The sequence below is a fragment of the Prunus mume genome, linkage group LG1, assembly GCF_029339155.1.
Source record: "Prunus mume cultivar Tortuosa linkage group LG1, ASM2933915v1, whole genome shotgun sequence".
NCBI classification, from domain to species: domain Eukaryota; kingdom Viridiplantae; phylum Streptophyta; class Magnoliopsida; order Rosales; family Rosaceae; genus Prunus; species Prunus mume.
In genome coordinates, this window is record NC_142698.1 from 23,921,075 (window position 1) to 23,945,156 (window position 24,082).

General features: G+C 37.8%; 3 long non-coding RNA genes and 2 pseudogenes across 4 annotated transcripts; all 5 read left to right on the forward strand.

The window, feature by feature from the left end:
* The first annotated feature begins 1,681 nt into the window (after positions 1–1,681).
* On the forward strand, positions 1,682–4,017 carry LOC148921373 (uncharacterized). The gene is made up of 4 exons (XR_016122754.1): positions 1,682–2,179; positions 2,686–2,780; positions 2,898–3,028; positions 3,390–4,017. It is a non-coding gene; the product is annotated as an uncharacterized LOC148921373 (long non-coding RNA).
* Positions 4,018–10,743: 6,726 nt separating this feature from the next.
* Positions 10,744–12,209, forward strand: LOC148921374 (uncharacterized). Its single transcript, XR_016123241.1, has 3 exons — positions 10,744–11,173; positions 11,655–11,749; positions 11,867–12,209. It is a non-coding gene; the product is annotated as an uncharacterized LOC148921374 (long non-coding RNA).
* A 180-nt stretch (positions 12,210–12,389) lies between these two features.
* Positions 12,390–14,091, forward strand: LOC148921375 (uncharacterized; annotated as a pseudogene).
* Positions 14,092–18,162: 4,071 nt separating this feature from the next.
* On the forward strand, positions 18,163–19,431 carry LOC148921376 (uncharacterized). Its single transcript, XR_016123240.1, has 2 exons — positions 18,163–18,681; positions 19,020–19,431. It is a non-coding gene; the product is annotated as an uncharacterized LOC148921376 (long non-coding RNA).
* Positions 19,432–20,489: 1,058 nt separating this feature from the next.
* On the forward strand, positions 20,490–22,956 carry LOC103343971 (uncharacterized; annotated as a pseudogene). Its single transcript, XR_016123239.1, has 3 exons — positions 20,490–21,137; positions 21,242–21,545; positions 21,641–22,956. The product of XR_016123239.1 is annotated as an uncharacterized LOC103343971 (transcript).
* The last annotated feature ends 1,126 nt before the right edge of the window (positions 22,957–24,082 follow it).

The following is a 24,082-nucleotide window of genomic DNA, read 5'->3' on the forward strand; positions in this document are numbered from 1 at the left end:
TTGCTTATTCTTTAATATGCAAATGGCATTTATGCTTGTACCTCACTGCCTGTGTTTTAGGCGGAGAATGTTAGTGCAATTTTTATACCACGACTCTTGCCCTCCAATTTTAAGTTCTTTGTAGGTGTCGAGAAAAGTAAACTACTAAGCTTGATGAAGGATTTCTTTTGACCATTATGTGTAAACTGTATCAAACCTATGCTGGATGCACCGATTAAATGATATGTTCAAAGAATTCTACGGCACAATAACCAGCTGAAAATTTTGATACTGCTGCTGCAATTTCTTTACTTGAGGTAGGAAAGCATACCTGCATGGTGAGCCCCTAATATTTGTAGAATCAGTTTATGCACTGGCACTGATTTCAGTCCTTTTCAGATAACGGAGCTTGATGTGTCCAAGACGAGTGCTGCAGATATGCAAGGTTCTACTACCAGAGCTGATGGTGAGAGTTAAAGTTATCTCTCTCTCTCTCTCTCTCTCTCTCATGTACCATATTCTATTTATTGAAAATACATGCACTTTTTGGATTTGGTGCAGAACTCCTGTGGTGGAGATAATTCTGGACGAGCTAACTTACAATAGAGATATTGTTTCCCCATTTCTTCAGGTTCATATTTCTTTTAATCCCTATCCCTCTTTCGCTTGTGGTTTGCCATATTTCTGTATCCCTATATAATCTGTGGCACAGTTGCCGGCCACTTCACACGGAACAAGTTTCATAACTCTCTCGAAGTTTGACAGTGTAATTGGGTTCATATGCACTTGGTGCATGATTAGCAATTTCTTTGAATTTGTTAAGGTCTCATGTTATATTAATTTCTAACACTTCATTCGTAATGTGTAAGAATTATAAAATTAACTATTTATGATAAGTTTGTCACTATGTCTGTTTACATTTTCTTGAGGGGATTTTGATCTTGTAATGAATGTAGTTGAAGCACGCTTTTGCCTCATTGATAATATTAGAATAGAAGTAGTTCAGTTGCTTTTAGCACATGGCTTTCAGTTGCTGTTCATACATACTAGTAGAATTCTTGTAATGAATGTAGGGTGATGTGTTGCTTGATTCCTCAAAGGATTTGAAGTCACTTTTCTGTAAGATTCTTGATTGTTGTGGTTGTGTGTTGATAAAGTCCAAACCTGCAATGTATTTGTTGTGTTTTGCAGGCATTCACCACAACAGTGAGGGTTACCTTATATTTGTTGTGTTGTATGTGATAATTCTGGGGATAAAACAGAGTTCTTTTCTAGTTGACGGTTATGAGCACTGTTTAAGATGATCTTATTGTGTTATTACATCCTTGTACCTGATCTTGTTTGTCTGCTCTAATTTTCAGATCACGCGATTAGTGGACATCTTCAGAGAAAAAATTGTGGATATCTCTGAACATTCACTGACAGTAGCGTGTTGCAGTTTCGTTTCCTATGGCTATGTTTGTAGAATCTACGTATCGCTTCTGGGGAAAAAAAAAATCCGTATAGCCGGGCGGCTATACTATTAAAATATTCATCCATTATAGCCGCAAGGCTCGACTCTATAAATAAAAATTATAAACGTACAGCCGCACGGATATACACTGATTACATTCGAATATTTTACAGGTAAAGCCGATCGGCTATACTCTTTAAATATAACACGAAGGTTGCACTCACAGAGAACGGAACTTTCTCTGGCAGTCACTGCTTCGTCCTCCGGGTTCGGCACCGAAAAGAGACCCAACCCGCCTAGGCGCCCTCCTAGCCACCGCCTAGCCACCGCCTAGCCGCCTAGCGCCCGCCTAGCCACCGCCTAGCAGCCTAGCGTCCGCCTAGCCACCGCCTAGCAGCCTAGCGCCAGCCTAGCCTCCAAGCCGCCCGCCTGGGCCGACTTTTCGAACACTGCGATTGACTGAAAGTCTGAAACCCGAAATTGAAACAATTTAGCTGCAAATTTGAGATTGGGAAGCCGAAGCAGTGAAGCACAAGTCAGGTCCATAGAAGAAGAGATCATGAGACTCTTAATTTATCTAATTCCATTCGTCTCCCTGTTTCGCGCCTCATATTCTTCTCTCTTCGCACTGACGACATGGCGCAGAAGAAAAAAATACAAAATTTGCTGACTTGGTGTCTGTCTTCTGTGGAAGGAAATGATGAAGTTGTCCTATCATGGAGTTTCTATGGTCTTGCCAATAACAAGGTTCTGTGAATGGCATGCGTTAGGCTACTTGAATTCAAATTGATTCTGAAGTTTAAACATTTCTGTGAATGGCATGCGTTTAGCTTCTCTTGCTTTGCTTATTCTTTAATATGCAAATGGCATTTATGCTTGTACCTCACTGCCTGTGTTTTAGGTGGAGAATGTTAGTACAATTTTTGTTTGCCGCATTCCTCGTAATAGTGATTCACTATTTCAGAGTAGTCGAAATCCGTCTTTCTGCATTTTTGTAGTAGTAGTAGTAGTAGTAGTAGTAGTAGAGAGAGAGAGAGAGAGAGAGAGAAATCTTGACCTTTTATTTTCAAGAATTTGCTTGCCAATTCATACATGTACTGTTAAACTGGCATTATCTGCTTTTAGGTTACGCTTGTTAGCTATTTATGACATTCTAGGCACATTGACCACTGCTACTCTTGAATTATGTTCTCTATGTATAATGTATGTTGGACTTGGAGGCGCTAATTGTACAGTATGAATGGCCAATATAGATACGAGCCTCCATTCGAGCTCTATTTTCAGATAGAGAGTGCTTGTACGGCTGTTGAACAACGAACATGATCTACAGAGAATTAATGAAATTCAGGTCAGTGGCTCGCTGTTGTCTTTGATCTCTCTCTTGTAGGTCATGAATTCAAATCTGTTACTCTCTATATTGATATTTGTTTGTGTTGAACTTGAAGGCTAAGTTTTTCTAATGCAGTTGGTCAAATTAAGGTCTGAATTCAGATCCGGGCTAGACGCATTGACAAGGTTTGTTTTTGAAAGAACAAGGCCGAAGCAAGTTGGGGCAACTATGATGATGGGTCCCGCACCATATCCTCTTCATGGCAGGTTTATGTACTCCTTGAGCTCTCTTATTGGGTGGTATTTTGCAACGGGCTCTAAATTATTAGTTTTTATCCATGATTTTCCTTGTGTATAAAAGTTTAACAGAATCTTAGTTTCTAACTGGAAAAAAGTGGTAGTAGTGAATATGTAATAAACGATTGACCAACCAACTGGAATTAGATGTGTGCTATATAAATTTTTGTCTTGGTTAGCTTCTTTGTGCTGTTTCATTGAGGTTACATAAATAATATATGTTGCCCTTTGTCTTATCTGAAGAGAGCAGATGTTGAAGTGGATGTTCTGTTTTCGTTTTAAACTACAACAATGCAGAATACAATAATAAAATAACCCTTTTGGATCTCAGGCTTCATACGGAATAGAGGGTGAATAAGAAACTGACTCTGGAACAACTCTGATTACAAATTTCTTAGGCATCGTATGATTATGCTCTTGAGGTGTATTAAGTCCGCTTTTCACCATCCCAAAAATCCCGAAGAAAAAGATACGAATCTTGTTCTTGCCTCATATATAATTGATTCTTTGTGATAACAAATAGTTTGTTGCAGTATATATGGATATGTATATCTTATTAGCTCATCTCTTGTATACTGGTCTTATTCGTTTAAATTGGCTACTCATGCAGGATTGTAAAAGGAATGCATATATGGAGGCAGAATTGCAATGTTCAAATGGTATACAAAGCATGGAAAGGAAGCTGAGAGTAGCTTGCCATGCTAGTGATGCTAATACCATCTGGCTGCTATTTTTTTGGGTGCTTACATTAGATTCGAACTTAAGACCCATCCCTTGTACCTACCTATCCCAATGCCAGTTTTGCTAAAGATCTTAGGCATTATGTAAAAAATCAGTTATCGGAAATAATTATGGAAATCATTGAAAATGTTTAGGCATGAAGAAGAATCCTTATTTTGCAAATGTTTGCTCTTCTTTTCAATATATGAATCTATCAATGATGTGGTACTTGACTATTACACATTCTTTGCAGACTGCCAAATCGAAAGTCGATAGTTATGATGCTGAAAGATCATTGATGAAGCTTGAAATCAAGGACTTTAATGTCAAAAATTAGAAAGGTGTAAAACACAAGAAAGGCTTAAAATCGCTGAAAAACAAGTCACAAGAGAGACTGATATTGCCGATATAAAGCACGAGCTCAAGTGGATGTTGCTCAAAAGGAAACGAGTGAGATGCAGAAGTTATTGGAAATGGAAAGATTGGCCCAAATTGAGAGGGCTGAGAGGCATATTGGAAGTTTGCCAAGAGAAAAAAGAAACTTAGATGATGAGTTAGAGAGAATTCGTGTATCAGAGATGGGAGCTCATTCGAAAGTTGCTCTTCTGGAAGCAAGAGTTGAAGAAAGAGAGAAGGAAACAGAATCTCTATTAAAATCAAATAATGAGAAGAGCAGAGAACTAGTCTAGTACTGTCGTCCTTCAAGGCCTTCTGGACAGCGTGCAGCACATGCGGATGCAAACAGCTACACAGGCAAAGCTTGATTCACTCCAGCAAGAGTTGACTTCTGTTGGGCTGAATGAAACAGCACTGCATTGCAAGCTAAAGACTGCTTCCCAAGGGAAACGCTCAAGGGTAGATGGCTATGAAATGGGCATGGACTGTGTTCAAGACATGGAGATGAGTGACCGGATTGTAAGAGTAAATAAGAGGTCTAGAAGTACTACGAGCCCTCCAAAGCACAAACACTGAGCAGATGGTGGTTCTGTATAGCCGGGCGGCTATACTATTTTAGAAATAAATAAAAAAGACCCCATCGGTCGGTGCCCACGTTTCAAGATAGGTATAGCCGCACGGCTATACTATTTAAACAGTATAGCCGGCCGGCTATACTATCTATTAAAAACATCACCCCCCCATAGATGAGCCGCCCACGTGTTTTAAAATACGTATAGCCTTGGGGCTATACTATTTTTATAATAAAAACCAAAAAAGCCACGTATAGCCGCGCGTCTATACTATTTACTTTTAGAAAGAAACAGACCCTGAGTCGTGTCAAAATCGGTATATCCACACTGCTATACTATTTTATTATTAAAAATAAGAAAAATACCGAGTATCGTTGCGCGGTTATACTATTTTATACATCTAAAAAATCTGCATTGCGATTAGGCTTACACGTGTGGAAAAAAACTCAGAAAAATGGAGTAAAGCCGCGCGGCTATAATATTTATATATCTAAAGAAAGGACCCGCCTTGCAATTGGGGGGCCAAATGTCAAAATAAGTATAGCCTCTCTACTATACTACTTTAAAAAAAAAACTGAATATAGACGCGTCTATACTATTTATTAAAAAATAAATAAAAAGGGGTGTCAAAATAAGTATCGATGCGCAATTATACTCTTTTAAAAAAAAGAAAAAAACTGTAGTATAGCCGCCCAACTAGACTCTTTAAATACATTATATTTAAAAGGTATAGCAGTGCAGTTATACTATTTAATATAAAAAAAATAAAGAGAAAAGGACCCTTCTAGTTGCATTATTTTATACTTTATAGATATTAAATTGTTAGTTTCAAAATATCCGAAGTAGATATTGAAGAGCCTTTAAGACGTGTACAGAACACGGATATATTATTGAAAAATACATACGTACGTGTATAATAGATTATTAAATATAAAAATGTTATATTCTTCATACGAGTAATAACTATGTAAGAGTAAAAAATAAAAAAAATGGACAATAGAGACTCGGGTAATAACTCTGCAACCTCTCTCACCAATGTCTTGCACCAAAGGGTAATATTGTGAGAGAGATTGCAGAAGGGACTTGGTGACACTGCTCTCCATATTCTCTCTTTGCAGTGAGTTCTTGGCAGTGGCGGACCCACATAGGAGCAAGGAGGTGCGGTTGCACCTCCCTGAAAAACTCTTGTGGTGGTGGCGCACTCTGCCCCTCGGTTTGCGCACCAACTGTTTGTGTTTTTGCACGAGTGAAACTCCTTTCTATTTGATGAGCTGCTGTGTGTTTGTTTTTGTTGCGCTCTGTGTTGAGCGCACAGTGCGTGCTCTTTTTTTAAAGTCCGCCCAAAAGCGTCGTTTTGGACTAGGCAAAAAAAAAAAAAAAAAAAAGAAACGTGCACAAGGCCTTAGCCAATACGGAATCAGTATAGCATATTATATATATAAACCATATTAATAAAGAGCGGAGAGGAGCAATTCAATTCAATTCAAAACTATAAGCTCTGTTTGTTGAAGTCTCTCTTGCGGCAATCAGATTCAGACCCAATCCTTTTGCAAGGTTTGGGATTTTTTTTTTGCTTATGTTGTTGTTCTCTTCTATTTTTTCTTTCTTATGTTTTTTTTTTCTCTCTTTTTCTTTTTTATAATATGTTTTTTTTCATATATATATATATATATTTCTGATTTGGCTTTCTCTGTATTTGTATAATCATTAGCAAACTCGAGAGAGAAGAATCATTAGCAAACTCGAGAGAGAAGAAGAGGTTGTGTAGTGCACAGCTCGAGGTATTATCAATTACAATTTGATTATTTATTTAATAAAGTAATATGCATTTTGTAATGTTATTTTTTTTTCCATGAATTATTAAAGACGTTAGTACTTTTTAAATTTGAAGGATATTTGATTCTCTAAATTTTGTTGTTGTTGAACTTTTAGCCTTTTAAAATTGCCCCTTCTCTGAAAAATTCCTGGATCCGCCACTGGTTCTTGGTGTTGGTTTGTGAAGAACCAACCCAACAAAGTCAGCTCGAATCTGTCCAAAAAAACAAAGGACACTACTTGTCTCCTTATCGGTAAAGAGATACTATTATTTCCTGTGAATAACAGTATGACACATATACAAAAATAATTCATTAAAAACACAAAAAGTAAAACTTATGCACACATATCACACTGCTATTGGCAGGAATGTAGGAGAGTCTACTTACCTGGTATGGAGGGAAGTATTTTCCAAAAACAAATGTCACCTCGAAGCTAAATACGAATTTTAAATAAATAAATAAATTTTTCTTGCCAAAATTCCATGGGCTGAGTTGGTCTGGGCTACCCTATAAAAGGGTTTCCAATAGCAACCCAAATCCATCTCAACGATGTTCCTCTGTTGGTCTATGCATCAAACAAAACTTTTTTATGTGAGACTTTTTACTTTCACATTTTCACATGTCTCCGCACGTGTGGCAAATTTTCAAGGCTAAAACACGTGGACAACGCATTTTGGATGACGTGGAGAACGTGTGTGGCCATTGGGCTTTCATACGTGGACAACATGCTCTGATACCATCCCAAAATCAATTGGCAATGAGGGCAGTAGCTCAACTTATTATAAGCCTTTGCAAGATTTTCTAACATCCAATATGGGAATTTTTACCCTCTTTGGTAATTACCCTATTTCCTTTCACAAATCTGTCGGGCTCTGCCGCTCTTCTACATGCAACATGCATGTATATTTGAGGTTAGATATATGCATCTCCCGCTATTTTACATATATACTTCTTTTGTTTTTCTGCATTTGTTTAAAGCTGTAACATATCAAAATTTGAAGACTACAGTCCCACAGCTATTTTACATATTTACTGCTTTTGTTTTTCTGCATCTGTTAAAGCTGTAACATGTGCATGTGTTGTGCGTCATCATGTGAATGAGAATTTGAAGTTCAAAAAATTGTACAGGACTGTTGTACCACTTCATTATCATCATAGTTGTCGTCGTAAGGGAAATTTTAGTTTCTCTTTCGCTTGTGGTTTGCCATATTTCTGTATCCCTATATAATCTGTGGCACAGTTGCCGGCCACTTCACACGGAACAAGTTTCATAACTCTCTCAAAGTTTGACAGTGTAATTGGGTTCATATGCACTTGGTGCATGATTAGCAATTTCTTTGAATTTGTTAAGGTCTCATGTTATATTAATTTCTAACGCTTCATTCGTAATGTGTAAGAATTTGTTAAGGTCTCATGTTACCTTATATTTGTTGTATTGTATGTGATAATTCTGGGAATAAAACAGAGTTCTTTTCTAGTCTGACGGTTATGAGCACTGTTTAAGACGATCTTATTGTGTTAGTACATCCTTGTACCAGATCTTGTTTGTCTGCTCTAATTTTCGGATCACGCGGTTAGTGGACATCTTCAGCGAAAAAATTGTGGATATCTCTGAACATTCACTGACAGTAGCGTGTTGCAGTTTCGTTTCCCATGGCTATGTTTGTAGAATCTATGATCACCTCTGGAAAAAAAAAAAAAAAAATCCTTATAGCCGCAGTATAGCCGATCGGCTATACTGTTAAAATATTCGAAAATATTTATATAGAATAGCCTTGCCACTATACTATTAAAATAAGGCAATGATTTCTTCACTCTTATTTTATCCACTTACACTCATTTTTTAGTTATAAAAAAAGAGTGTAAGAGGATAAAATAGGAGAAAAAGGAGTAAGGAAATCACCACTTTTAAAATATTATGACCAGTAAGATGGGGCTAATACTATTGCCTCCCCACCAGTTGAATGTTGCTGTGAGAAATAAAACTGTATGTTTGTATTTCTCTATTGTAGCTTCTTGGATATGTGTGCCATCAACTACAATAATTATTGTAATCCTATTATTTTTAGAGAAATGCTAGCAACCTTCTCTCTAACCTTCTTCCTTTTTAGCTTGACATATATCATTTTCCTTACACTTAAAATAATGTCATTAATATATTATACAAGTTAACTCTTTTTTTTTTTTTTGTTGAAAAAAAGCAGACATTTTCTTTAAAAAAAAATAATTGATGTTTAAAAAAAAAAAGATAGTAAGAAACTTTGATACCATGTAAACCCGCTATGAAATTTATTGTGGTCAAAACTTATTGTTTTAATTTTGGGTTCGATTTTCTCCTTTTCCTGTTGAGAATCAGAATGAGTTCTTATATATGTATTTTACCCCTTGAAGTTTATATTCTAATTTTCTTTGTGTCGAAGTCTCTTGGCAACTGAGATTTTGTTCAGATTTAGATTATGTATGTGTTGTCGTTTATGTAACTTAACTTTCGAGGTAAAAAATTAAGTATAGCCGTGCGGCTGTACTAATAAAATATAAAAAAATATTTGCAGCATATAGCCGCCCGGCTATTTCTTTTAAAAAATTGGGGAAGCAAGGTATAGCCGTTCGGCTATACTATTTCTTTTAAAAAATGTTAAAAACCAAATGTTAAAAATGTTAAAAATGATAAGAGTTTCCCTGTGTATAAAAGTTTAACAGAATCTTAGTTTCTAACTGGAAAAAAGTGGAAGTAGTGAATATGTAATAAACGATTGACCAACCAACTGGAATATGTGTGCTATATAAATTTTTGCCTTGGTTAGCTTCTTTGTGCTGTTTCATTGAGGTTACATAAATAATATATGTTGCCCCGTGTCTTATCTGGAGAGAGTAGATGTTGAAGTGGATGTTCTGTTTTCATTTTAAACTACAACAACGGAGAATACAATAATAAAATAACCCTTTTGGATCTCAGACTTCATACGGAATAGAGGGTGAATAAGAAACTGACTCTGGAACAACTCTGATTACAAATTTCTTAGGCATCATGTGATTGTGTTAATCTTACTCTGCAGAGTGTTGAAGAAGAAGATGGGTGTCTGAACAGCATATGATTATGCTCTTGAAGAATAATATTGGTCATTTTCTCTGGTTCTTCAAGAGGCTAATACAATACAAAGGACACCACAGCCTCGGTAGATGACGCCTCTCTGTCCAGTTATTTCCAGAGCTTGAAGAATAATATTGGTCATGTTCTCTGGTTCTTCAAGAGGCTAATACAATACAGATAAAAAAAATTTAGCAAGCAAGACAATTTACCATTTCAATCAAATGCACAATCAAGTAACCTTAACTATGCAATTCAGAGGTATACTCTGCATGTATTAGACATGCCTCGGTCAAATTAGATATTGAACAACTGAAGAACCAAAGGGTCGATTTGTCATCTGTCATGAATAGACCTCCACAACCTGTTCGTTGGGGACCAACATGAAGGTGGTCACTCTTTGGAGATTGTGGATTTGGTTGATTGTTTTAATTGGGAAGGAACAAGTAATTTTTTTAGGTATGGTCACTCTCTGAAATGACTATGTATGATACGTTTCCTTTGGATGATACGTCTTCTTTTGAAGGCCTTCTGGACAGTGAGCACGCAGCACATGCAGATGCAAACAATAGGGCAGACTCCCTGACTCTTCAGCTACAAGCTGCACAGGCAAAACTTGATTCACTCCAGCAAGAGTTGACTTCCGTTGGGCTGAATGAAACAGCAATGCATAGCAAGCTAAAGACTGCTTCCCACGGGGAAACGCTCAAGGGTAGATGACTATGAAATGGGCATGGTTCAAGACATGGAGCCGAGTGACCGGATTGTAAGAGTAAATAAGAGGTCTAGAAGTACTACGAGCCGCACGGCTATACGTTCTATGTATGATACGTTTCCTTTGGATGATACGTCTTCTTTTGTATGATACGGTTCCATTATAGCCGCAAGGTTCGACTCTATAAATAGAAATTATAAACGTACAGCCGCACGGCTATACGTTCTACTTACATTTGAATATTTTATCGGTACGGCCGAACGGCTATACTCTTTAAATATATTCGAACGAACACGAGGCTTGCACTCGCAGAGAACGGAACTTTCTCTCGCAGTCACTGCTTCGTCCTCCGGGTTCGGCACCCAAAAAGACCCAACCCACCTAGGCGCCCGCCTAGCTACTACCTAGCCGCCTAGACGCCTAGCGCCCGCCTAGCCGCCTAGCCACCGCCTAGCCGCCTAGCCACCGCCTAGCCGCCTAGCCGCCCGCCTAGGCCAACTTTTCGAACACTGCGATTGACCGAAAGTCTGAAACCCGAAATTGAAAAAACTTAGCTGCAAATTTGAGATTGGGAAGCCGAAGCAGTGAAGCACAAGTCAGGTCCATAGAAGAAGAGATCATGAAACTCTTAATTCATCTAATTCCATTCCTCTCCCTGTTTAACGCCTCATATTCTTCTCTCTTCGCACTAACGACATGGCGCAGAAGAAAAAAATACAAAATTTGCTGACTTGGTGTCTGTCTTCTGTGGAAGGAAATGATGAAGTTGTCCTATCATGGAGTTTCTATGGTCTTGCCAATAACAAGGTTCTGTGAATGGCAGGCGTTAGGCTACTTGAATTCAAATTGATTCTGAAGTTTAAACATTTCTGTGAATGGCATGCGTTTAGCTTCTCTTGCTTTGCTTATTCTTTAATATGCAAATGGCATTTATGCTTGTACCTCACTGCCTGTGTTTTAGGTGGAGAATGTTAGTACAATTTTTGTTTGCCGCATTCCTCGTAATAGTGATTCAGTATTTCAGAGCAGTCGAAATCCGTCTTTCTGCATTTTCGTAGTAATAGAGAGAGAGAGAGAGAGAGCAATCTTGACCTTTTATTTTCAAGAATTTGCTTGCCAATTCATACATGTACTGTTAAACTGGCATTATCTGCTTTTAGGTTACGCTTGTTAGCTATTTATGACATTCTAGGCACATTGAGCACTGCTAATCTTGAATTATGTTCTCTATGTATAATGTATGTTGGACTTGGAGGCGCTAATTGTACAGTATGAATGGCCAATATAGATACGAGCCTCCATTCGAGCTCTATTTTCAGATAGAGAGTGCTTGTACGGCTGTTGAACAACGAACATGATCTACAGAGAATTAATGAAATTCAGGTCAGTGACTCACTGTTGTCTTTGATCTCTCTCTTGTAGGTCATGAATTCAAATCTGTTACACTCTATATTGATATTTGTCTGTGTTGAACTTGAAGGCTAAGTTTTTCTAATGCAGTTGGTCAAATTAAGGTATGAATTCAGATCCGGGCTAGACGCATTGACAAGGTTTGTTTTTGAAAGAACAAGGCCGAAGCAAGTTGGGGCAACTATGATGATGGGTCTCGCACCATATCCTCTTCATGGTCCTTGAGCTCTCTTATTGGGTGGTATTTTGCAACGGGCTCTAAATTATTAGTTTTTATCCATGATTTTCCTTATGTATAAAAGTTTAACAGAATATTAGTTTCTAACCGGAAAAAAGTGGAAGTGGTGAATATGTAATAAACGATTGACCAACCAACTCGAATTAGATGTGTGCTATATAAATTTTTGTCTTGGTTAGCTTCTTTGTGCTGTTTCATTGAGGTTACATAAATAATATATGTTGTCCTGTGTCTTATCTGAAGAGAGTAGATGTTGAAGTGGATGTTCTGTTTTCATTTTAAACTACAACAACGGAGAATACAATAATAAAATAACCCTTTTGGATCTCAGACTTCATATGGAATAGAGGGTGAATAAGAAACTGACTCTGGAACAACTCTGATTACAAATTTCTTAGGCATCATGTGATTGTGTTAATCTTACTCTGCAGAGTGTCGAAGAAGATGGGTGCCTGAACAGCATATGATTATGCTCTTGAGGTGTATAAGTCCGCTTTTCACCGTCCAAAAAATCCTGAAGAAAAAGATAAGAACCTTGTTCTTGCCTCATATATAATTGAATTTTTTGTGATAACAAATAGTTTGTTGCAGTATATATGGATGTGTATATCTGATTATCCACAAGCTCATAGGCATTATGTAAAAACTCAGTTATCGGAAATAGAACCCTATGGAAATCATTGAAAATGTTTAGGGATGAAGAAGAATCCTTATTTTGCAAATGTTTGCTTTTCTTTTCAATATATGTATCTATCAATGATGTGGTACTTGACTATTACACATTCTTTGCAGACTGCCAAATTGAAAGTAGATAGTTATGATGCTGAAATATCATCGATGAAGCTTGAAATCATGGACTTAAGTCACAAATTAGAAGCTGCAAATGCACAGGCCCACTCATTTGAGAGAGAAAAAAAAAGACTTGATCAAGTCCAAGAAAGGTGTAAAATCGCTGAAAAACAAGTCACAAGAGCGACTGATATTTGCCGAGATAAAGCACGAGCTCGAGCGGATGTTGCTCAAAAGGAAACTAGTGAGATGCAAAAGTTATTGGAAAATGGAAAGATTGGCCCAAATTGAGAGGGCTGAGAGGCATATTGGAAGTTTGCCAAGGGAAAAAAGAAACTTAGATGATGAGTTAGAGAGAATTCGTGTATCAGAGATGGGGGCTCATTCGAAAGTTGCTCTTCTGGAGGCAAGAGTTGAAGAAAGAGAGAAGGAAACAGAATCACTATTAAAATCAAATAATGAGCAGAGCAGAGAACTAGTCTAGTACCGTCGTCCTTGAAGGCCTTCTGGACAGTGAGCATGCAGCACATGCAGATGCAAACAATAGGGCAGACTCCCTGACTCTTCAGCTACAAGCTGCACAGGCAAAACTTGATTCACTCCAGCAAGAGTTGACTTCCGTTGTGCTGAATGAAACAGCAATGCGTAGCAAGCTAAAGACTGCTTCCCGCGGGGAAACGCTCAAGGGTAGATGACTATGAAATGGGCATGGTTCAAGACATGGAGCCGAGTGACCGGATTGTAAGAGTAAATAAGAGGTCTAGAAGTACTACGAGCCCTCTACAGCACGAGAAAAACTTTCCTGGCACAGGGATGCCAGGTAAGCAATCCAAGTCCAATGATTTTTCAACAGCTGTCATCCATTAAAATTATAAAATAAAATAAAAAATTTGGTTGCCCCTGCTCCTCATACTTTGCGAACCCAGCAACTCTACTTTTAACACTTAACCAAAATAAAAATAAAAATTCTTCAGACCAACATTCAAGCCCTTGTCGTCCCGGTGTAAAATTCGACACTGCCATCCTCCATCCTGTATGCCCCCATCCCCTCCTCCATCGTTGGTGTTATCTATCTCTTATCATTTCTGTCTCATGTCTCCCTCTCGTTCTCTCTCTTCACGCCAACAACAGTGGCAGCGGCGGTGAGCTTGCCAAACTCCAAACTTGAGGTGACTGAGATCAAATTTCGAGGCCAATCTCTCCCTCTCTTTCTATCTCTTCTTGGCGGCCTCCGATGTGGCTGACGCAAAGTGAGAGACAGATAGGAAGAGAGGAGAGTAAGTCAAAACAGAGAGAGATAGGGGGTTTGGGTTGCACTGTGGGAGAGGGAGAGGGGCCGCGCAAATAGAGAGGGAAGGAGAGGGAGATATGAGAGGGGATTTCAGTTGCTCGGTTCGCATAGGATGAGGAGCAACCAAATTTTTTTTTCTTTTCCAATTTTAATGGGTGACAACTGTTGAGAGATAATTGGAAGGGGATACTTAGCTGGATTGCTTACGCTGGCATCCCGTGCCAGGAAAGTTTTTCTCCTAAAGCACACCCAATTAGAAGATGGTGGTTCAGTATAGCCAGGCGGCTATACTATTTTTGAAAAATAAAAAATAAAAAACCGAGTATATCCAATCGGCTATACTATTTTTTAATTAAAAAAAAGACCCCATTGATGAGTTGCTCACATGTCAAAATACGATTAGCCGCGCGACTATACTATTTTAAAAATTATGAAGACCGAATTGCTGCGTGGATATACTATTTATTTTTTTTAAAAAAAGACCCCCATCTGTAAATGTATAGATTTTGTAATTTTCTTTTGGCTTCCCTGACAACTTTGTAATAGGATTTTTATGTTTTTTATCAAGCTCAAGTTTAGATTAAAAATAGCTTCTCTAAGTATCCTTAGCTAACAACTATCCTATGAAGGTTCAAGCATATTGACAAAAGTAAATTGTGCATTGCATAATATTGCATTAAACTGTTTTCACAAAATGATGACTAGTTATCTGTTTCTCGTATGACTAGTCATCCTTGCTCTGTAGGATTTCCAGCTGGATAACCAACTTTTTTGTCCTATTCTCATTTCTCTCTCTGCTGCCATGTGTCATTCTGACCTAAGGGAATTTTTGTGTGTATAGGCCAAAGAATTCCTCTTTTGGCAGCCGTCTCTTTGTGTGAAAATTTTGGAAAGTTTTGCTTGCCTTCTTTCTCTTCTTCTTCCTCAAGAGAGAACCATATTTTCATTTATGAGTTTTTCCAAACTGATTTATTTTTGAAAAACTGCATTTGAAATACGAATCTGCATCTAGTTACTTAAAACACTCTCTCATTTATATCTAGGTCAGATTCAAGACTGATTTCTTCAAGGGTATGATTTCTTGAAGAAATTGGTCATTCTCATTTGAATCCAAATTTTGGTTTCTGTCTGAGTTGGAGCTTGCAAGCTAGTGCCATGGGATGAAAGAGCTGGAAAAGGAATTGTCATTGCCATGAAGAACTGAGCTTCAAGTTTTGCTAAGTTGGAGAAGAAGATTGCACAAAGGAGGTATAGCTCATCTTCCTAAATAGATCTAAGTTTTCTTGAGTTGCTTGAGTTCCTTTGTAAGAATCTTTTTCTACTTAGTGGATTGCCTGATCGGTTGATGACCCTCAGTTTTTCCCAATGGTAGGTTTCTGGGTGACCAATTTCTGTTTTGCATCTCTGTAATTTTTCTGGGTTGGTGTTCTTGGTGGTTGACTAGTCATCTTTATCTGCTGTTTGATGTTTCCTTGATTATGATAATTTCACACACTTTCACCATAGTTGTTGCTAGCACAGGAGATGCCTAGATTGACGGGTCCTTCTGAGTGCTTAGGTTGTCACTAGTAATCTTCTAGGGTTGCAGATACTTTGTGGCATGCTATGTGTGTATTCTTGATTGTGGTTGTTCATGACTAACAGTTGACTACTTATAAGTGTTTTTGGTCAAGGTCTAAAGTGTGTGAAGTTTGTTGCGTCTTGTTTGAGTCATAAATTTTACCCCTTGTCACCTAAGTACCAATTTCACCATCGATGAAATGCCCACGTGTTTTAAAAGATGTATAGCCATGGGGCTATACTACTTTTATAATAAAAACCAGAAAAAATTGAGTATAGCTATACTCTTTATTTAAAAAAAAAACCCACCTATCGATTACTTGTCAAAATCCGTATAGTCGCGCGGCTATACTATTTTATATTGAAAAAATAAGAAAAAAATAATAATATCGCCCCACGGCTATACTATTTATATATCTAAAAAAACCCGCCTTGCAATTAGACTCCCACGTATCAAATTAAGTATAGTCGTGCAGCTATATGATTTTTTTTTAAATCATAAAAAATAGAGTAAAGCCACGCGACTATAATATTTATATATCTAAAGAAAGGACTCGCCTTGAGATTAGGCTCCCACGTGTCAAATTACATATAGCTGCGCGACTATACGATTTTTAAAAAAGAAATTAAAAAATGGAGTAAAGCCGCACGGCTATAATATTTATATACCTAAAGGAAGGATTTTTCTTTCGATTTGGCGGCCATGTGTCAAAATAAATATCGCCTATCGGCTATACTATTTTTTAAAAAAACATTTTAAAAAATTGAATATAGCCGCGAGGCTATACTATTTTTTTTTAAAATTTTAAAAAGGTGTCAAAATAAGTACCAATGCGCGGTTATACTATTTAAAAAAAAAAAACCAGCGGTTAAATACATTATATTTAAAAGGTATAGCCGCACGGCTATAGTTAAAAGGTATAGTCGCACGGCTATACTAGTTAATTAATTAAAAAAATTAAAAGAAAAGGACCGTCCTAGTTGCATTATTTTATATTTTATAGATATTAAAATGTAAGTTTCAACATATTCAAAGTAGATATTGAAGAGCTTTTAAGACGTGTACAGAACACAAATGTATTATTGAAAAATACATACGTACATGTAGAATAGAGTATTAAACATAAAGTGCTAAATTCTTTATACGAGTAATAACTCCGTCAGAATAAAAAATAAAAAAGGGACAATAGAGACTCAGGTAATAACTCTGCAACCTCTCTCACCAATGTCTTGCACCAAGGGGTAATATTGTGAGAGAGATTGCATAAGGGACTTGGTGACACTGCTCTCCATATTCTCTCTTTGCAGTGAGTTCTTGGTGTTGGTTTGTGAAGAACCAACCCAACAAAAGTCAGCTCGAATCTGTCCAAAAAAACAAAGGAAGTGCCTCCTTACCCGTAAGGAGATACTACTCCTTCATGTGAATTGGGTTGACCAAAAATCAGATTGGACCGATTTAGTCTGTTCTAGTTTCGGTTCTTGTAGTGAAAAAACCATACCTGCCCGAATGTGTATTTTTAATTTTTTTAATAAAATAGTTAAGCAAATGCTTAATTTCTAAGTTACCTTTTGTAGGTGTCGAGAAAAGTAAACTCTTGATGACGGATTTCTTTTGACCATTATGTGTAAACTGTATCACACCTATGCTTTGGATGCACCGATTAACTGATATGCTCAAAGAATCCTACGGCACAATAACCAGCTGAAAATTTTGATACTGCTGCTGCAATTTCTTTTCTTGAGGTAGGAAAGCATACCTGCATAGCCATGCAGGAGTTTCTAATAGTGGTGATGTGTCCAAGACGAGTGCAGATATGCAAGGTTCTACTACCAGAGCTGATGGTGAGAGTTAAAGTTATTTCTCTCTCTCTCTCTCTCTCTCTCATGTACCATATTCTATTTGTTGAAAATACATGCACTTTTTGGATTTGGTGCAGAACTCCTGTGGTGGAGATAATTCTGGACGAGCTAATTTACAATAGAGATATTGTTTCCCCAATATAGACAGGCTGTTCACCAGCTTCAAGCCACTCCGCAAGTGAATCTGGGGGTCCATAATTTGAAGCAAGGTCAAGAAAACAAAAAACAACAACATCAACCTTCGGTCCCCAATTTGCCAAACAAGTAAAACGTAGAGCATATCAGCAAATAATCAGCATACTGTACTCTCATTTGGTCAAGCTGGTCTATTTTTACCACATCAAATCATATTCCTGAGGCTTCTGCAATATTATCAGCATACTATTGCTAGAACAAGAAGAAGCCCATGTAATAAGATATGCTTAATAGTCCCAAACCACCATGAGGATTCTGAAATGACCATGTATGATACGTTTCCTTTGGATGATACGTTTCCATTATAGCCGCAAGGCTCGACTCTATAAATGTACAGCCGCACGGCTATACTCTCTAACTACATTCGAATATTTTAAAGGTACAGCCGAACGGCTAGACTCTTTAAATATGTTCAAACGAACACGAAGCTTGCACTCGCAGAGGACGGACCTTTCTCTCGCAGTCACTGCTTCGTCCTCCGGGTTCGGCACCGAAAAAAGACCCAACCAGCCTAGGCGCCCGCCTAGCTACTACCTAGCCACCTAGCCACCTAGCCACCTAGCCACCTAGCGACCGCCTAGCCGCCTAGCCGCCTAGCGCCCGCCTAGCCACCGCCTAGCAGCCTAGCGTCAGCCTAGCCTCCAAGCCGCCCGCCTAGGCCGACTTTAAGAACACTGCGATTGACTGAAAGTCTGAAACTCGAAATTCAAACAATTTAGCTGCAAATTTGAGATTGGGAAGCCGAAGCAGTGAAGCACAAGTCAGGTCCATAGAAGAAGAGATCATGAGACTCTTAATTCATCTAATTCCATTCCTCTCCCTGTTTCGCGCCTTATATTCTTCTCTCTTCGCACTGACGACATGGCGCAGAAGAAAAAAATACAAAATTTGCTGACTTGGTGTCTGTCTTCTGTGGAAGGAAATGATGAAATTGTCCTATCATGGAGTTTCTATGGTCTTGCCAATAACATGGTTCTGTGAATGGCATGCGTTAGGCTACTTGAATTCAAATTGATTCTGAAGTTTAAACATTTCTGTGAATGGCATGCGTTTAGCTTCTCTTGCTTTGCTTATTCTTTAATATGCAAATGGCATTTATGCTTGTACCTCACTGCCTGTGTTTTAGGGGGAGAATGTTAGTACAAATTTTGTTTGCCACATTCCTCGTAATAGTGATTCACTATTTCAGAGTAGTCGAAATTCGTCTTTTGCCCTTCAGCTATCACTGTGTTGCTACTCATAACTGTATTAACTATATGAGTCATGAGTTGCTCTTTAGTTAATTGGATATTCTTCCTTAACATATGCAGGTTTTTCTGTGTTGAAATGAGACTGAACATAGTGGAATAAATACAAATTTCATGTGAAAAGTGCGGTCCAAGTGTTTGGAATTGCAGCAAGATTTCTTTTTGAAAGCTTAAATGCCAGAAAGCAAAGTGTTGCTGACGTATAAGCGAAAGCGGCAATCAAGAACAGATCCTGTACAGGGACATGAGTGCCGTAATTCACTTTTTGTTGCTCCCGATGATACTTCTTTACACAAACCACCAGACTTGCAAGTTCATTTGATTGATATGCGTTCATCAGAACATTACAACAGAAATTCTGCAGTGAGATTTTAGAAAGTTGGAACCTGTTCAAATTTTTTAGTTTGTTTCATAGGGATATACGTTGTATGTCAATCATCTTTATGTAGATAATTTAATAATCCATCCTTCCCTATTTTTCCTCTCATAATTTTGTTCTTGAAAAAAATACTGAAAAGGAAAAGGGTTTCAAGGGATTACCAGATACCACCAGAATGTGCCCTATTCAACCGACCCTTGAAAGCGTATCTAGTTGAGATGAACATTTAGATTTGGTTCTTTAATTTAGGTTTTTATGAAGATCTTCTCTTAGTTGTCTTAGACCTATAATTTATTTTTAAGGTCATTGCTATATTCTGTCTCGCCTGCCTCTTTTTCTTGCAGGTATGCCATGTATGTTTTGTGTGCTGTGTTGGGGGTAACCTGAAGAACTGTGGAAAATGCCTTCAGTCCTATAATCTCCAATGCCTAGATAAGCCCCATAAGGAAAAGAAACACATTGAAGTATCTGGCACAGGACAAATACCAATTAAAACTTCCGACAAGTCTTGATGAGGTTCCTTCCCAAAGGGATGCATATGAGAATAAGCCTAGTGGCAAGAAAGTAGGCTCATCTTCAAATGCTAATGCTGGAGCATTGGTTGATGATAATAATGTTGGAGGGAGGTTAGTTTCTCAATTGGTGATGAATTCCGCTATAATTACTGCTGATTTTGTAAGACAAAAATCATCATCAGCAGCAGCAGTATTTGATAGAAAAAGCAGCACTGAATGTGATGGTAGCTCGCCAAGATTGAATACATCAAACTTAGAAGACACTGATTCATTCTCTAGAAATAAGTTAGATAAATTTGGTGGTGATTCAGCTTGCGTGAAACAAGTTGACCACCCCATTGATTACTTTCTGCCGAAGGAATAAAAGAAAAAAGGATATGGATGAGTCTAATATGCAAAGGAAATCACTGCCCGTGGAAAATAGCTGCTCATTGATAACCAAATTGAATAATTCTGTTTGTACTAATACCAGTTCTTATGAAGAAACTTCCCCTGAAAACTGCTCACTCAGTAGATCATGAAGCAGATTTGAAGCACTCCAGAGAGGTATGTAATATGAAGCCTATCTTTTGTCAATTTGGAAATAATGTATCTGCCTATGAGCACAAACACAATCATGTGAAATGAGAAATAGAAAATAAGATGCGACATGGAAAATCCATTCTCATTTACATGTATTCTATAATAATACATATGTACAAAAACAAGGTCAGAATAAAAGGTGCATCATTGTTAGTGCTTAGTTGCCCTCGAGTGGTTGACTGACTCCACTATTATGTGCATTCTTAACCTGATACTTCATTTCTGTACATGTAATTTGTAATCACCGATCAAATTTCTTTGTTACGGATCATTGATTTTACATATGCTCGTGCTGGATCTGCTGCCGCTGGAACTAAAATGTAGGTTCACATTAACTTCAGAACTTATTGGTTTCTTATATTTTAATTGCTTACTTCATTCATCGGGACAGTTTGATGCATGAAGAAGAACAACTTCATGATGACAAAAAGACAGGCAGTGACGCCTTACAACAGGCTGGAGAAGTACGTGGCCAGAGTGCTCAAAGTGCAATGGATGTTGAAGTTCTTTGCATGGATCATTTAAGAAAAAGTAGTGATACTAGAGACTCCTCTTCTGAAGCTGCAACTCTATGTAAACCAGGAAAAACCCATGCATTGATAAGAGATGAAGCTCAAGTTTTATCAAGTGCTGATCCTAAAGCAACAGAAACCCCTCATTTAGGCAGATCACTTCCTTATTTGGACTTGTCTGTTATCCTTACTGGTAGAACGTCATTAATTTCTAGGAATGCATTTGAACCAGTAACATTATCAATTCACATTGTGTTTAACGTACAATACTTTATCTAAAAGAATTCTTACTAGCAGATTCATGTGGCACTGTGGAATGCAATGTTGACTTAAACTTGAGTTCTCAGAAGCACCTGACCTGGCTGCGCCAAAAACTATATGGGACTCCTTGGATTCTACTAGCAGAAATAATGCCACTGTATTGCATGAACTGTCTCCTCCAGAAATGTCCGCTGTGTGAATTGAAAGAGTAGAAACTCATGCTTCATGGTTACACAAAGATGCATTTGAATGTTTAGAAGTTGGTGACAGCTGCAAAGATGATGATAAAGTTAGTCCTCTATTTTCCAAGGAAATTACACCAAAAAACCAGTGTATGCAGGTGAGATTTGTAAGTCTTGTTGTTTGAAGTTTTGGGGATGATTTGGCTGTCAACTAATCTTATTTTACTTTTCATGTTTGGAATATTGATTCCAGCTATTTTCAGAAGAAAAAACCAGTGATATTTTTCGCCCAGTGACAACACAGCCTGTGGCGGCGGCTTCTATAGCTTCAGGACAAAGAAGAAATTCTTCAGTTGGGAGGCCAAAATAATCAACCAGAACAATAATCTCCTCTGTTACTAGCTTGTGCGTGATGGTATTGCAAGCTGAGCAAGAGCTTTCAATGAAAGGAGTAGTTTTCTTGACAAAATATAAGCCATATAGTACCATGTGGTCTGAAGAGGAGTTGGATTTTCTTTGGATAGTTGTGAGGAGACATGGAAGGGACAATTGGGATGCTATGTTAAGGGATCCAAGATTGCACTTCTCATCATGGAGGGTGGAAGGGACTTAGCTGAGCGGTGGGAAGAGGAACAGTCAACTTTTGAGTGGCATATGTGTTCCTCAATTCAAGTACTCGATAGCACAAGGCAGTTCTTTGGACTACCACTACTTTTTGGGTCCAAAAACAGGAATCTGGAAAGAAATACAGCATATGAAGGAGGTAATGCCTGGCGGAGGCCATTATTCCAGCCGGCTTATGTTTGCAATAATGGCAATGAACACCTCCAGAGGCCTATTAGTTACACAGAGGACATCTCATTTTGGTTTCCGAAGGGAGAATTATGACGAGTATTTTAAGTAGAAGTAGGAGTATGGCAAAGGGCAATTTACTATCAACTAATGGCCCCACAACTTGCGTTGGAGCAAAGGGAAACTTGCCCCACTGGCTCAGAGAATGCTTTTCTCTGTATGATCTTTCATGGTTTCACTGGTAGAGTGCATGAATGTTGTTTCATCTTTGAATGACTGAGGCTCTTGGAACTTTTCTAGGCATTTTCGAGTGTTCCTCAATCCTTCCGACTCTGTTGATACCTCTTTCATACTAGACCTCTTTTTCCCATTCAACCTCAACACCTTGTTGCAAGCTCAGCATTGCTCCAACATGCTCCATCTCTGCATCTCGAACCACTTAAAAGGATCCAAAATCTGAACAAGTTGGTTTTCCCTTGTCAGTGAAATGAAAGAAGCAACCAGATTTTCCCCGTCATCTTTAGCAAAAGAAAACGGGGTTTTCCCAGTTAATATTTCTACGAGTGTGACTCCAAAGCTGTAGGTGTCACTTTTATCTGTAAATTTACTTCATCGGAAGTACTTTAAATCCATGTATCCAAAAGTTCCTTGTACTACTGTGGTTAAGTGAGTTTTGTCAAGGGGAACTGATTTTGAAGTCCCAAAGTTGGATACTTTAGCACTGTAGTTATGGTCTAGAAGAATGTTAGAAGACTTGAAGATGGGGGATTGAAGCTATATGATACTGCTCCGGCAACTTCACAGGCGATCCTGAAGCGATGTTCCCATGAAAGTGATGGTGTTTCAATGAAGCGATGTTCCGCTCGAGTATAGCCGAAGGGCTATACTCTATAAATAGAAAATTTTCCCGTAAAGCCGGCCGGCTATACTCCATAATAGAAATTATAACTGTATAGCCGATCGGCTATACTTTTTTTTTCCAGTAAAGCCGGGCGGCTATACTCTCTAAATACAATAAATTAATAGTACAGCTGCTATGCTGTATAAATAGGAATTTTAAACGTATAGCCCTATAAATAGAAATATTACAATACTCCATAAATATAAATTATAAAGTATAGCCGCCCGACTATACCTGTTAAATATAATATTTTAATAGTGTAGCCGCGCGGCTATACGCTCTAAATATTTTAAAAGTATATCCGTATGGTTATAGTCGTTAAAAGTATAAAATTATTTTCTTTACATTTTTCTTTGGCCAGCTTCTGTTATTTAATATATGTAATTAAGTAATATCTTAGTCTTTTTTAATTACTTTAATTATTGTTTCTTTGGTGAAAAAATAGAATATTTTAAAGGATAGCCGCACGGCTAGACCCCATAAATAGAAATTATAGAAGTATAGCCACTCGGCCGTACTCTCTATATAGCCGATCGGCTATACTGTATACATAGAAATTTTAAAAGTATAGCTGCAAGGCTAGACTCTATAAATAGAAATTTAAATAGTAGAGTCGCACAGCTATAAGCTATAAATAGAAAATTTACATGTCACAACCCGATCCGAGAACAAAGAATATTCCTGAATCAGGGTGCGTGAATTGAAAGAAATAAATAAAAAGACTGAAAAATTGGTTAAAATACGTTACCATTATATTTATAAATAAAATTATAATAATCTTACAAGTGTACAAGATATAAATAAAAGTTTATCACTCTAAACTAATCCAACTTCTCTGGTTTCGGCTTTGTCTTACCCACTAATTGATCTGAAAAATAAAATAGGTGAGGGATAAGCAAACCACCACTCAATGAGTAGATTCTGTACTATGCCAGTCAAACAATGTCATTTTACACTCTCTAGAAAAATATAATAAAAAGATACACAATCCAAATCATACCA